This window comes from Gopherus flavomarginatus, chromosome 17 (assembly GCF_025201925.1).
Source record: "Gopherus flavomarginatus isolate rGopFla2 chromosome 17, rGopFla2.mat.asm, whole genome shotgun sequence".
NCBI lineage: Eukaryota > Metazoa > Chordata > Testudines > Testudinidae > Gopherus > Gopherus flavomarginatus.
Genome location: NC_066633.1, coordinates 19,022,374 through 19,036,994, shown reverse-complemented (window position 1 = coordinate 19,036,994; position 14,621 = coordinate 19,022,374).

The following is a 14,621-nucleotide window of genomic DNA, read 5'->3' as shown; positions in this document are numbered from 1 at the left end:
TGGGAGGGAGGCAGGCAAGTCCCCAGCGATGACATTTTGCCTGCAAAGAACATCAGTCTTAAAGGAGCTGTTGACTATTGGAAGGTCTCCACTCACCAAGAGCAGAGAGGTGGCAATTGTTAGAGATAGTCAGGAATTTTTCAGCAAAATATTTTTTTTGCAAGAAAATGCCAATTTCAAAACTTTTGGTGGAAACGTGTCCATTTCAACAACATAGTTTCTCGACCCGGGGAGAATTTCTGGTCAAAACAAGCAAGAAACAGAGACCAGAACAGCCAATAGCCTACGCATTAGAGCACTCACTAGACCCGGGTTCAAAGGCCTGATTTGAGCAAGGATTTGAACATGGGTCTCCTATAACGCAGGTAAGTGCTCTAACCATTGGGCTGTGGAGTCAATCTCATGCTCAGACCTAATGTATATTTAATCCTAAGTGGAACAGCTCCTACAGGAGAGACAGGAAGAAACCCACCTCAGAATAGCCACAGCCCAGTGGTTAGGGTGCTCATCTGGGCTGGGGAAGATCAACATTCCAGTCCCTGCTCTGCCTGCTTGAAGCAGGGACTTCAGTCTGGGTCTTCAATGCCGTAGATGAGTACCCTAACCACCAGTTTGATGAAAAGTTTTGAAAGTCTCAGTTTTCCCCTGATCTGAAACCTCAGTTTCTCCTCAAATAGCATTTTTGTTTTCTGGCCAGCCCTGCCCATTGTGACAAATTAAGGAGTTTTGTTTAAAAACATCAGTTTTTAAAATGGAGGGTGCCAGCCCCTCAGCTGGTGTGAGCTGGCATTGACGACAGTGGAGCCAGGCTAAACTTGCATCAGACCAGCCAGGTGTGAATTGGCATAATTCCACTGATCTGCTGCAGCTGAGGATCTGGCCCATCATTAAGAATTGAAGCTCCCTTTCTGAGCCAGCACTGAAATCCCACTCTGTTATCTCAAAGTAGAAGTAGCAGAGCAGAGAGGGCTGCATGACTGTTGTGCAGGTGAGAGTTATATATATATGATTTTGACCCATCTCCTTACTTCTGAGGTTCTGCCAGTTCCAGGAGAAATATTACTTTATCTTATGGATAGTACAGCACATTCCATCCTCTGCTGAAAGAGACAAGCTATTGCCTTTTTCATTTCCTTTCCAGTGGCGCTGTACGTGTATGTCTGTATTGTTTGGGCAGGCCATGGATGCTATCTCTGCCAGCAAGGGGGAGACCCAAACATTCTGAAACAGTTATGAAAGTTTTACACATATCAGACTGAAATTCACATGCCCCTGAACCTTATGGTTTGAATCTAAGCAATGTATTTTATTAGATGTGAGTGCATGTTAACCAAAGGAATCAGGGAGCGGCTTTCTTGATATAGCTCTCTCCCTGCTGATGCTGGGCCAAATGTTTGCCCATTTATTTCAACAGAACTGCAGCAGCTCAAGTGAAATCAGAATTTGTGCCCTTGGGCCTTATCATGAGACCATGCTCTAGCACCTTTTGCCGGGGCCATCCCTAGCCATTTGGGTGCCCTACGTCGCCCACCCCCAGGATCTGGGAGGCAGGAACTGTGGGGGGCCACTTTTGGGGGCCCAGAGTTGCCCAGGGGATTAGCGAGGGGTTGAGTAAGAGACAGGGCGGGAGGGAGTTGTCTGGGGCCCCACAACCCCCTAGGGACAGCCCTGCCCCTTGCAGGGAGGGCTGGCTGAGGGATAGGGCTGGTGCTGCCATGTATGCAGCACCCAGCTGCCTAGGGCACCATGAAGTTTGGGGCAATTTGGTGCCCCAAATTTCATGTTGCCCTACACAGCTGCATATGCTGCATATGCCTAAGGATGGACCTGCCTTTTGATTCTGCAGAGCTCAGGGCATTGAACAAATTTAACAAATGAAACCTCAAATAGGTCAAACACTACATGGTTCTGTCTTGTTTGGATCCTGGCTTTTGATTCAACCTATTAAATAGACACGAGCCAGCTGCAACATTTGGCTTCAGTACTCCATGCCTCATCTTGAAAGGCAGCACGTTCAGCAGCACAGCACTGCCTGCCACCATGATTAATGCCCTCTCAAAAGGAACAATGTTGCCTACTGGATACAGCTCCACTTCCTACAGTACCAGCCTAGCATTGCCTTGGAGCTGGGTTGGCTGGGCTTAAGCCTCCTTTGTGAGATTGGCTGGAGGATAACGGGCTGCAAGTCTTAAAATGTAATGGGAGTGACGCTCACACAAGTCAAGGGGGGAATTAGACCTCTAAGCTGGGTGGTAGCCTCCTCCCCGCTCACTTTCACAAACAATAACAGAATGAATTAGTACACGGAAGAACCAAATATTGCTTAACACAGGTTGTAAGCAGGGGAAAAATGTTACAGCTTTAATTGGGGAAAAGAGGTTGAACAGTGTCACCCCAGCTACTGGCTTTCATTACTCAGCTGCCTTTAATTTGTATTTACCAATACGGAGAGTTGGGAATGTGAAAGAGCAAAATAGCAACTCCATTAAGCACCCGCCGCAATTGCTCTGACAGGCCGGAGGAGTTGGGCAAGCAAGTGCAGTTGGAAGAGGGTAGGTAAGGGAAAAGAAAGCCGCTCTGCTGACAGTCCCACATTCCTCTTTGTTGAAGATACAGTTCAACACTGTTCTCCTGCATTTATGTGATTTGTGTTTGCAGTAGCACCTAGGAGCTGGAGTGGTGGACTGGCACCCCATTGTGCTGGGTTCTGTACAAACAGAATAAAAAGATAGTCTCTGTCCCAAGGACTTTACAATGTAATCTATGTGTGTTAGACATGATTTGTCTCATGGGACTCTGCTGCTTCCTTCCCTGCTTCTCTGCCCGTCCCCTCTAGATCTACCAAGTCTCACATGACCCTGTCAAAACTAACCATTCTGTAAAACCTGCCAGCACCGACTTCCAGGCTGGGAAGCAGCAGGGAGCCTGTACAGCTGATCTACTACAGCTTTCACTGGGGGAGTTGAGAAGGAGGCCAGCAGCCCTACATAACAATAATGGCACGTTTATCCTGCTCCTCTGCCCGCCACACACACACGAAAGAATCTCAAAAAATCGTACATCCCTTCATGAACGCTTCACAGTCTCTCTGGTGAGGTTGGTCCTGTCATCCCCATTTGAGAGGGTGGAAAGGAGGCAAAGACCAGTGTGTGGAATGACTGCCAGAGATCCCGAGCCTCACTAAGGCTGAGATAGGGAACGGACTGGAGCAGGCTGGGCCAGGAAAACTGCACCTCAGGCACGGTCAAGCACTGAGGAAAGGACCAGACTAAATGGAGTCCCAGCAACCTGGGCAAGGGGGGAGAGAAGCTATTTCCTGGAGGAGTATCACTCGGCGATGGGAAGAGAAACAGCCTCCCCACTGCTGAGGTCTTGCTGTGAGCTGCCCCCTGCCCCTGTGACATTACCCAAGAGGGAGGGAGAACCGCAAATAGGGCACTAGAGGCTACCAGCATTGACTCCTAGATTGTGGGGTTTGAAGTGAAGGATTTAAACTCAGTGGCAGCCAGGTCCCAAACAGAGGTTGTCAGGTGTGGTAGGAAGTGGCCCAGGGGAAGGTGAGCAGCAGGTGGACTGGGGCCTGGCTATCCCACACTGTTATACTTTTGGGGCCCAATGAAGTGGGAAGGTCTAGGTACCCCTGCCCACTCCAGACTCCCCTACTCTAAGCCCTGGGTTGGCATTACCAGCAAGGAAGCCAGCTGAGCTGGAACTTGTCCAGGACATGGTGGGCTGGAAGAGAGACTGGAGTTGGAGGCCCAGACCACTAGGCCTGCTGACCAAACAAGTGACCCCATGATAAGCTCCCACAGAGGACACTCAACGCCTCTGAAAATCTGGTCATAGTATTCCAGGTTTTTCCAAAGAACTGAGCACTAGCTTCCCAAGTTCTCAGCACCTGCAGTCAGGCCGAGGCTTTCAAAAGGGCTCCCCACCTAACGTGCTGCTTGAAAATCTGGCCCCTAAAGTGACTTGCTTCAGGTAAAGCAAATCTGTGGCAGAGCTAAGAATAGAATCCCCCCCTTTGTCTCCCAGGCCTGTGCAATAGCCACTGATGCTTCCTCTCTGAAAGCCGCGACTAATCTGATGGTGTTGGGCGTCCCTGGGGAATTCCAGATGAATGGGGCTCATCTGTCTCTGGAGTTGGAGAGGGGCATTTTTCTCTTCCAATCCTCAGCTTCTCCTGCGTGCTGCAGCGCAGGGTTACGGCAGCGCTAAGGATAGTGTCATCTGTTGTTCAGCTCGGGCCGGGAGGCTATAAACCCAACCCTACAAATGAATGTCCCTAGATGACCAAATAGGAGAAAGGGGCTGGACTAACAGCAAGCCTAGCCTTTGTTTAAACATCCCTTGCTCTGGTAATTACCAAATAGGGCAAGAGGTTCTAGTTTTACAAGGGCTTTCTATTTTAAGATGGATCTGTCTGAAAGCTTTCCCTGTGAAAAAAGTCCTCCTCTAATTTTGGTGCCGAAATCAAAAGTATTTGATACCTACATACCCGGTCTCCAAAGATTGGTTTTAGGAAATGCATAGGATGTCTCTGCACACAGACAAAGGTGTTTGGGTGTCTCTCTTTTTGGGGGGTGAATGGGAGTGTTGAGGCAGGAAGGTGGTCACTGAATGGAGGGGCCTTTGATGTACACAGACTATGCCCAGGGCAGGTGGAGGGTCAGCACAGTCTCCCAGAGTGGAGGGAAGGTCACGGCCGTATGCTCTAATTGCAGGGCTTGGCAGAGAAATGCAGCTGGGGCAGAGTTGTGATGAATTAGAGAAGGGCCAGGAAGGGCTCTGAGGAGGTGGGGTTGGCAGGCAGTGAAAGCACAGACAGATGCTTGAGGAAAGAGCTGGAAAAGCCCTCAGATCTTGGCTGCACTGAACCTGCCTGTTGGTTAAGTTCATTCGCAGATCAGCCTGCAGAAAGCCCTTTCAGATTATACCTCACATCTCTGCTAGGGAAAGGTCTTTGTTAGGGTCGGTAACTACTTGTATCATGGTACTGCCTAGAGGTCCCAACTGAGGCAAGGGCCCTGTTGTACAAACACACAGGAAAAGAGACTCCCTACAATCGAAACAGACAAAGGATGGGTGGAGAAACCAGTGGGGAAGTAACTTGTCTAGTGGCACGCAGGAAGTCGGTGGCCTCTGTCATAAACAGATCGTTAAGGGATAATGTCTCTTTTACCTGTAAAGGGTTAACAAACAAGGACCCAAACACCTGACCAGAGGACCAATCAGGAAACAAGATACTTTCAGGTCTGGATGGAGGGAAGCCTTTGTTTGTGGGTTTTGGGTTTGTGGGTTGTCCTCTCTGGGTCCTGGACGGGACTAGAGGTGCAACCAGGTTTCTGCCAATCTCCCTGCTACAGTCTCTTATCTATTCAGAATAGTGAGTAAATAAAAAGGCGGTTATAGTCTTTTAATTTGTTTTTCTTATTTGCAGAGGTGTACTTGCTGGAAATAGCTTAAATTGTGTTTCTGCTGGAGAAAGCTTCTTTCTATTGTCTATAAGCTATAAAAGCCCTGTATATTTACCATCTTGATTACAGAGACAAGTTTTATGTTTTTTCTTCTTTTATTAAAGTTTTCCTCTTTTTTAGAATCTAATTGATTTTTTGGTTATCTTTTGTAAAACTCCAGGGAAGGGAGTCTGCACTCACCAGGGAATTGGTGGGAGAAAGGAAAGGGAGGAGGGAAGAAAAACCTGCTCTCTGCATTTATCTCTGTATCTCTCTCTGGGGAAGAAGGGAGGGGGAAGGGGTGATTCAAGGAGTTGAATCACGGTGGTCTCCTAGTGTACCCAGGGCGGGAAAGAGCTGGGAGGAAGAAAGGAGGGGGGAAGGGAAATGGTTTATTCTCCTTTGTTGTGAGACTCAAGGAATCTGGGTCTTGGGGGTCCCCAGGGAAGGGTTTGGGGAGACCAGAGTCTATCAGGCACTCTACCTAAGCCCTGATTGGTGGCAGCCTATCAGATCTAAGCTGGTAATTAAGCTTAGGAAAATTCATGCTAGTACCCATATTTTGGACGCTAAGGTTCAGATTTGGGAATTATACTATGACAGCCTCATCTCTTGAGTGCCAGCCCAGTTCCCTGGACTACATACCCTCAGCCCTTGACTGTCCCATTCAGCTGGACTTGTAGACTCAAGGCTGTACGTTTGGTAGAGTGCCCAAGCACAGCTCCCCTAGCCTCTTAGCAATTCTCGTCTAAATATTCACATGATGCAGGTTATAATTGTCAGTTCCAGGGCAACTGCATCTGTATTCACCTTCCAGCCACCTTGGTTAAGCACATTAGGCTTCCTGCTCCCAGCCATTATCTCTCTTGGGCAAAGACCCACCACGTCTCACTGTCTCCTGACCAGGAATTTTAAGGCTGCACAGCCCCCTGCCTTGCTGTGACATCCCCAGCAAGCCAGACTGTCCCAAAAGCCAGCACCTTCACTTTCCTTTCTCATTATGGGCTATGACCTGCAACTACAAGTTAGCCCACTGCTCTTTCTCAGCAAGCTCATTTATTCTTAAGGTGAAAGCATTACAGAGAAAACACATTAAAACAATAAAAGAACCTACAGATATGCTTGAAAGCTTGGCAGAAGTTACCTCAATTCTAGCCCAAGTAGGGTTTAGTCCTTCAAAACCCAAACCTGGGTTTTCCCCTGGGTTTTCCCCAGGGTTACAAGTTCATCCATCTTAGATCCAGAACAGAGATTGAGCAGATGTTTCTTTATACGGCTTGGGTCTTTGATCTTCGCCTTCTGTAACAGGCAATCATCAGACAATGACTCTTCAGGGTCGTACCTTTGAAAAGCTGGGGTTTTGCATAACCAGAGTTGGGGAATTTGCATTAACCCTAGGGCTTGCCCATGAAATCTGCTTAACAGTTATTGTTCCAGAAGTCCACACTTGTCTGGCACATTTTCAGTATGATCTTTTGAACTCCCACATCTCACATCTGCCCCCTGAGAGAAGTAACCTACCATCTTGGCCCACAATAATGCATAAACTGAACGCAATAAGGTCTTCGAAGGATATTGCAGGAAATTGCCACCTCTGTCACAATAATTTTAAGATAATGTAGTTGTCCGTAATGGGGCTTACTTTAAAAAAAATCAGCAAACCCAGTTTTAAAAAGCAAAACAATGTACAAGGGAATTGTTGGCTTTCTTCAGAAAACATGGCACTGCTGAAGTAACAGGTGATGTATTGCTCAGTGCTGACTGAGGTGTGTCATACTAAATTGATAGGCTTGGAAGAATTAGCTTTTTAACAATAGATGTTGGTAAACATCGATGTAACTGTGCACACAGAAACCCATGAAAAAAATATTTCCATCAATGACAGTCCAAATGTACATATAAGCAAAGTAAGAAAAGTGTTGCTTGAGAATTTATTGGAGTTTGATTTAAGGATTCTTACTGTGTATATTTTGACATGCGATGTTGACAATTGGTGTTTCAATGGCTATAAAGCTGTATCATTTTGAATCTGTGTCTACTATCATTAAATAATTATTGTCTGACTCCCAAATAATTTCCCACAAATGTCAAAATTTAAATCAATAAAAATTGGGGAAAAAAGTCCTTAAACCCATAATTTTATGCAACAGTGAACATTCAAATCAGGGGCGGGCAAACTTTTTGGCCTGAGGGCCACATCGGGTTTCATAAATTGTATGGAGGGCCTGTTAGGAGAGGGGGTCATGGCCTGGCTCCCACCTCCTATCTGCCCAGCCCCGAGCTCCTGACCTATCCAACCCCCCGATCCCTGATGGCCCCTCTGGGACCCCTACCCCATCCACACCCCACCGCTCCCTGTCTCCTGACCGCCCCTGGACCCTCGCTGCCCCATCCAACCCCTCCTCTCATTCCTGACTGCCCCCCCGGGACCCCTGCCCCATCCAACCCACTGGTCCCCCTGACCCCTATCCACACCCCTACCCCCTGATCACCACCCCAAACTCCCCTGTCCCCTTACCATGCTGCCAGGAGCTCCACCACGCAGCACAGAGATCGGGTCAGGCCAGGCTCTGCAGCTGCATTGCCCCAGAAGCTCACAGCCCAGAGCACTGCGCTGGTGGCAGAGCAAGCGAGCTGAGGCTGCAGGGGAGGGGGAATAGCGAGGGAGGGGTCAGGGCAAGCCTCCCAGGCCAGGAGCTCAGGCACCGGGCAGGACGGTCCTGCAGGCTGGATGTGGCCCGCAGGCCGTAGTTTGCCCACCTCTGATTTAAATAGATTAAAATGAAAACAATGCTTAAAAATAAACACGGACATCCATTGAAATTATATATATAAAAAAATTTTATTCTACCAAGCCTATAAATAAAGTATGAAATCCAGCCACTGCAATGCCTGGGCTGGATGGAAAACATTCCACCTGAGTAGCAGCAATTACTTCACTTCACTTTATACTGGCTACATGCCATTCTCTGTAAATATGATTCAGAACAACCAATAAGCAGGTAACCCTTCCCCAAAGTTAATGGTACAAATACCCTTCTCTTTTGGCTCTGCTGGGAAGAGAGTTTCTCTCTAGTTGTGCAGCTGTCAAAGGAAAATAGCTGTAATAAATTGCCTAGGAATTTTTGAATAGTAAATGTAGCCTGCAGCTTTAGCAAAATCACTGCTATATACATGAGTAAAGCTGGTGGGAAGAATATTCTCATTTATACCATGAATTGGCTCTTAAAGAGGGACTTGTGTTGGGGAAAACTGGAAGCAAAGGAACTCTTAGGGCATGAAAGCATTTTGCTTTGCCAAGGACTCACTGTAGCTTGAATTCTGTTAGCACAGGAAGAGTTTTTTAGCTGGACTGAAGGCTTCTTGTCTGAGTGTTGTGCTGTAATCCTATCAGTTCTCAACGAAACAGGTGCAGGCTAGGTCATTAACTGGATGGGAAAGAGGGCTGTTTTTGTGCCCAGGTGGTGAAGGAAGGTGTGTGTGTTGGTGATTCAGTAGGTAGATGCTTGTTCCTTCTTTAAATTAGTAGCACACCAGCATTAGTGCTAGAGTCCTGGTTTTTAATAAGAAGACAAAAGCAAGGGCCCACCTGCTTGTGGCTATTGGGATCCTACAAGGCTACCTTCTGCCTATGTAAGCTACCTTTGCGGTTTAATTGGATGTAGCATTTTTCTTAAGTTCCCGCTCTGAAACCATTGCATTGTTTTTCTATGAGTTGTTAAGACATCGGTGGTGCTACACCCCAGAGATGGATGCATTCAGTGATGGATGAACAATCCCTACACTATGTGCTTCATAGGAGGGGCTGTAAATTTTAACCAGTTAATATTTCCACAGTGCTCTGAGATCCTCATATAGAAAAAAATATAACTACAGGAGGGCAAAGCATGAATTTTCCCTGTACTAGCTGTGTAATTTCTCTGTGCCTCTGTTCCCTTCAGTAAAATGGGGATAATACATCCTTGTCTGTTTAGACTGCAGACTCTTTTGCTGCTTTCTATTTGTACGTACAGCACCTAGCACCATAGTTTGGTTGGGGCCTCTAGACACCACAATAATTTTGAGCAGCATTCACAAAAGCCTCTGAGTCAGGAGCGCAAATCCCACTTTTAATGCACATCTCAAAATGACTGCAACTCAGCTGAGGGCGAAGGGACACACAGAAAAAAAATTGAAATACATACCAGGTTGTCAAAGGTACTGAGGTGCTTAAAGAGGCTTTAATGGGGTGCGTACCCCCACAAGGACCTGAAGGGGTTAATGTGGGCTCAAGGGACCTGTTAGGGTACTTGGCTGCACCTGGAGGGTGGGAAGAAGCCCAAGGAAACAGCAGCAAGGATCAGGACTGTGCAGACCTTGGCTGCTTTTTATGGGGTCTCTGGGCTGGAAGCCCGTGTAGAGGGCAGGCCTGGGTTCCCCTGCGAGCCACTGGGAAGTGGCACAGGAGTTGGAGATGCTAACTGAATGTCTGGTACAAAGAGACTTGTTATCCTGAAGGGAAGGACTATAGTGACCTGGATGGAGGGCTGAGTCACAAAGAAGGAGTTGTGGGGAGAAGGGAAGGTGGTCACAGCTTGAGTACCTGATGGAAGAAAGCGCCAGATCAGGCAAGAACTGATCCCCCAGAGCAGTCACAAGGAGGCTTCTCCTGCGGTGAGCAATTCCTGTCACAGATGCAGGCATGTGCTTGTAGGAATTTTCAAAGACACCTGTCTGCATCTTTAAGGGCTGAAATACCTCTGAAAATCTGGTCCTGAGAATACATTAGACTGTTTTGTCTTTTACATGCAATTATAAAGGTCCAAATTTGCCATGACAAATCTTATTAATCTACCTAAGGAAGCTAGTAGTGAATGGTGTGTTTATTTTTCAAGTGATCATTTGTCTTCACACTTTTCTGTGATTTCTAAATGAGAAATATTGTTTTTTGTTAAAGAAATCCACATTGTGTCTGTGGATTTGATTTCAATGGTCCAGTTATACATTTCTTTGTGATAACTAACAAAGTATCCCTTTTCTTTCCTAATAGTGACACCTTTCTATCCAGTGAGAGATCCTCTACTGTGGTTCATATTTTTGTCTAGTTAGTAGAAGTGGATCTTGTACAACAGATTGCTGATGATTTGCCAAAGCTATAAAGAGAAACTCTAAAAAGTAAATGGATTTCTGCTTTAAGTGTAAAATAGTTGAAACATTCCCCATGTGTGGAAACCCCAGTTTACAGAAGACTAAAACCCACTATTCTTGTATTAGTTAATTTTTCCAGTGCATGGCAGATGACCACAGCTGTAATGAATCAGCTGGCTATGTGCTTGGGATTGTTGTCTGAACTATGAACGAATCCTTGGCAAGATGCTTGTGACTTCAAAAGCATGTTACTGACACTCCATTTGCCACTGTTATGCATGGTAGCCTCCCCTTCAGGTAAAATGCACATCGTGCGGAACAAAAACTTATTGCTGATTTTGTTAAGAAAGTTCTCAAATCAAATGCTGAAGAGTAGTAAAATGAAAACCAAGGCTTGGATTTTCAGAGGGAACTGAGCGTCCAAGTTCTTTAGGCAACTTTGCAAATCCTAGCCTAAGTCTTTTGTGAGTTAGTTAAATAAGATTTGCATAGCCAATAAACCATTTTTTTGCTGCGTCCACATCTCCAGTGCTCAACGCTCCATTAAGTGTAACAGCTGGAATGTCTTGCTGGCAGCATGAATACCACTGCTCCTCGTCTAATGGGTCACGGATCACTTGCTGGAGGATTCTCTGCAGCTTGAGGTCTTCAAACCACAATTTGAGAACTTCAATAACTCAGACATAGGTTAGGGGTTTGATACAGGAGTGGATGGGTGAGATTCTGTGGCCTGCATTGTGCAGGAGGTCAGACTAGATGATCATAATGGTCCCTTCTGACCTTAAAGTCTATGAGTCTATAAGATGTCCTTTAAAATACGGTAATGGAGGAGCTGGCCTGTGAAAAAGAAGGGGGCAGAAGGAGCAGTGTCATCCCAGAAGGGAGAAGCTGAGTGATACCAAACCCAGACTTGACCTATCGTTCAGCTCCGGAATGACAGGGAAGGAGATAAAATTCATCTCTGGGGAATCTGGCCTGACTGACCGACTGGATACTCGGCAGCAAGCTTTGGCGCAGGTGTTAGAACATGAGTGGGAAGGGGCCAGGGTTGTAATTGAAGTTGTCACTTGTGTCTGAGCAGAGACAAGACCTGACCTGCCCATAGGTAAGTGTGGGAATAAGTTAATTCAGGGGGGTGGGATTCTCTTTAGGGTTGCTAACTGTCTAATCGCACAAACCCAAGCACCCTTACCCTGCCCCTTCCACATCTTTTCTCCGAGGCCCTGCCCCTCCTGCTCACTCCATCCTCCCTCCATCCCTCACTCGCACTCCCCCACCCTCACTCACTTTCACTGGGCTGGGGCAGGGGTTGGAGTGAGGGAGTGGGAAGAGGGTGCTGGCTCCAGGCAGTGCTTACCTCAGCGGCTCCCGGAAGCGACCAGTATGTCTGGCTCCTAGGCTCAGGGGTGGGAAGGCAGCTCTGCACGCGGCCCCTACTTGTAGGCACAGCACCTGCAACTCCCATTGGCCGTGGTTCCCAGCCAATGGCACTCAGGGTGTGTGTGTGTGCAGTGCACAGAGCCCCCATAGCCGCCCATCTGCCTCGGAGTCAGAGGGACGTGCCGGTCACACCCAGGAGCCGCGCGGAGCCAGGGCAGGTAGGGACCCTGCCTTAGCCCCGCTAACTGGACTTTTAGCAGCCAATTAAAATCTCCCGGATTGGTTTCAGAAGCCACTGGGAGATCAATGCTGATTCCAGGAGACTCCTGGCCAATCTGGATTCTTTTCCTGAGAGGAATCACTTCTTGGGCACTCTCTCAGAGATTACACAAACCAAGAGATTGACAAAATCTTGCTCTGCTAGTCTGATTGGCGCTTTCCTGATGGGGACACTTACTTCTCATTCACTTAGATGCTGATATCAATACAAAGTATCTTCCTTGCTGGATCCCCTCCCTGTCATCTCCTCTAGTTCACTTCAACCCTGACCTTATTCCTAATCTGAGCCCTTAGCATGCTGTGTGAATGTACCTCAGTTCTGGCTTGCAGCACTCACTGCCAAGTCTGTCTGGCTAATCACGATATGATGTGAAGTGCGTGTTATGAGCTGGATGAATGTACTCTGAGGACTAGGTTGAGACCATCAAATTCACTTCACTTCTAGCTTGATCCAGACTTGAACCCTGACTTCCAGAAGTGACAGCCTGTTGTTGTTGGGGCACAGCATGATCCAAGAGCTAGAGCATGAGACTGCTTTAGTTACCGTTCCTGCAACTGCCTTGCTGGGGGTCCTTGGACATCTCTCTCACCTCTTCTCCTCTGTGCAATGAGGATACTGCTTAGTAATCAACCTCCTTTGAGGAGGTTGGGAGGACTAACCTGTCTAATGTCTAGGCAGTGTTTTGAAGACGTAAAGTACTACGAGAGACTTCCTTAGAGCAAGAAACAATGTGGAGAAGTGGCAAGGTAGGAAAGAAAGAGACAAGAGATCAAGTGCTAGGTAACATTCTACCACCTTCCAGATCCAAGGAGATAGTAGAAAGGTAAAGCCTGGGAGACAATGGCTGTATGATGGGATGGGAGGGAGGTGTCCAACCAACTGCTCCGTGTATTCCTGTTTGGCTGTGAGCTGTTTGACATGACTCAGCCTCTTTTGCTCCTGGAAGCAGCCTGCCAGAGGACGAATCCCAGACAGTTTGTGTTTGTACAGGTGCTTGCTTTCTCCTTATCTCATGTTGGGGCAGCAAGACCAAAGTGACGACCCCTACTTCCTCTCCCCGGAAGTGACTGCATATCTGAGCTAGAGGCTTGGTCAGGTGATGCTGCACAACCAGCACTGAAGCTCAGCAAATCAGAGCTTTTCCCCCAAAGAAGTTACTTGCAATTTATCCATAGTATTTTTCAGAAACTGCAGACAGAAGAGCCAGACAAGTAACCTGTGGTTTGTTTAAGCACCAGTTTCCCAGGCCTTATAGCATGTGAGGCAATAAACAGCTGCTGAGATTGATTGGGTGCCCAAGGGAAGTTCCTTCATACTGTGCCTTCTCTCCCCTATGGCTTGTAGCTGTCGCTGTCTGCATGATCTCATTGTCTGTCACTGGACCATGAATCTGGCCTAGAGAAATGCATTTCAGCAGTGCCAGCTTGTGTTATAGTAGGATAGGACTGAAGTAGCTCAAGCACTCTGGGAAGAGGAATGGAATGTAAAATGAGATCATTGAAAACTCCTCCCTTCCACAAGCCTCTTTGGTGCTTGGTGCTTAGCTAGACTTGAAATGTCGCCTTTCTCTGGAACAACAGTCTTGCTTGAAGAGGTCTGGGCTGGACGTTGAATTCTGTCAAAGGAATTCCATTTAGAAAGCGTTGTCGTCTTTGCTTGTGAGAGAGGGAGACATGCAAAACACAGTGGTTAACCATTCCAGACTTTTCTCGCTAATTCATAAGAAATCCATCTTGCTTACATGAAAGTTGCAAAGGGCCAGATCTTGAAAGCTGTTTAGGCTCCTAACATCCGTTGAAATCAATGGGAGTTAGTTGCCTAAACCTTTCATGATCTGGGCCAAAGTCAACATTCTTTTATTCGATAAGTCAATATGGGTCCACTGGCATCACTGGAGGTAGCACTGATTTACCCCAGCTGGGGATCTGGCCTGACAATCTGAGTCTTCTGTATTTACAAGTTTTATTATCTAAAATAAAATACAAAGGCTTAAAAGAGAATTTCACAAAGTAAAATAAGACAGCTATATGATAGGCAATGACAGAAACTGACTGCATAAAATTTAACTTGGCATGTTCAAAGTTTTATCTAACTGGTAATTAAATTCAACAATTGTAATACACAGCAATCCAAGTGGTATTAAAACTGGTCATCTAGTTTAGCTTCATTCCTCTCTCCTGAAAAGACAATCTATGTCCAAATATAGATCTTTAATACAGATACTTTCTAAGGTCAATCATGCTTATGCCAATAAGCAGTTATCAAAATTAACTCTAGCTAGAAATTTAAAATGATGTGAAAAATTGTTTAATTTTGTTTTGAATTGATATTTTAAACAATTTCTTCCAAGGGTTAACAAACACAAATCATAGTCAAGC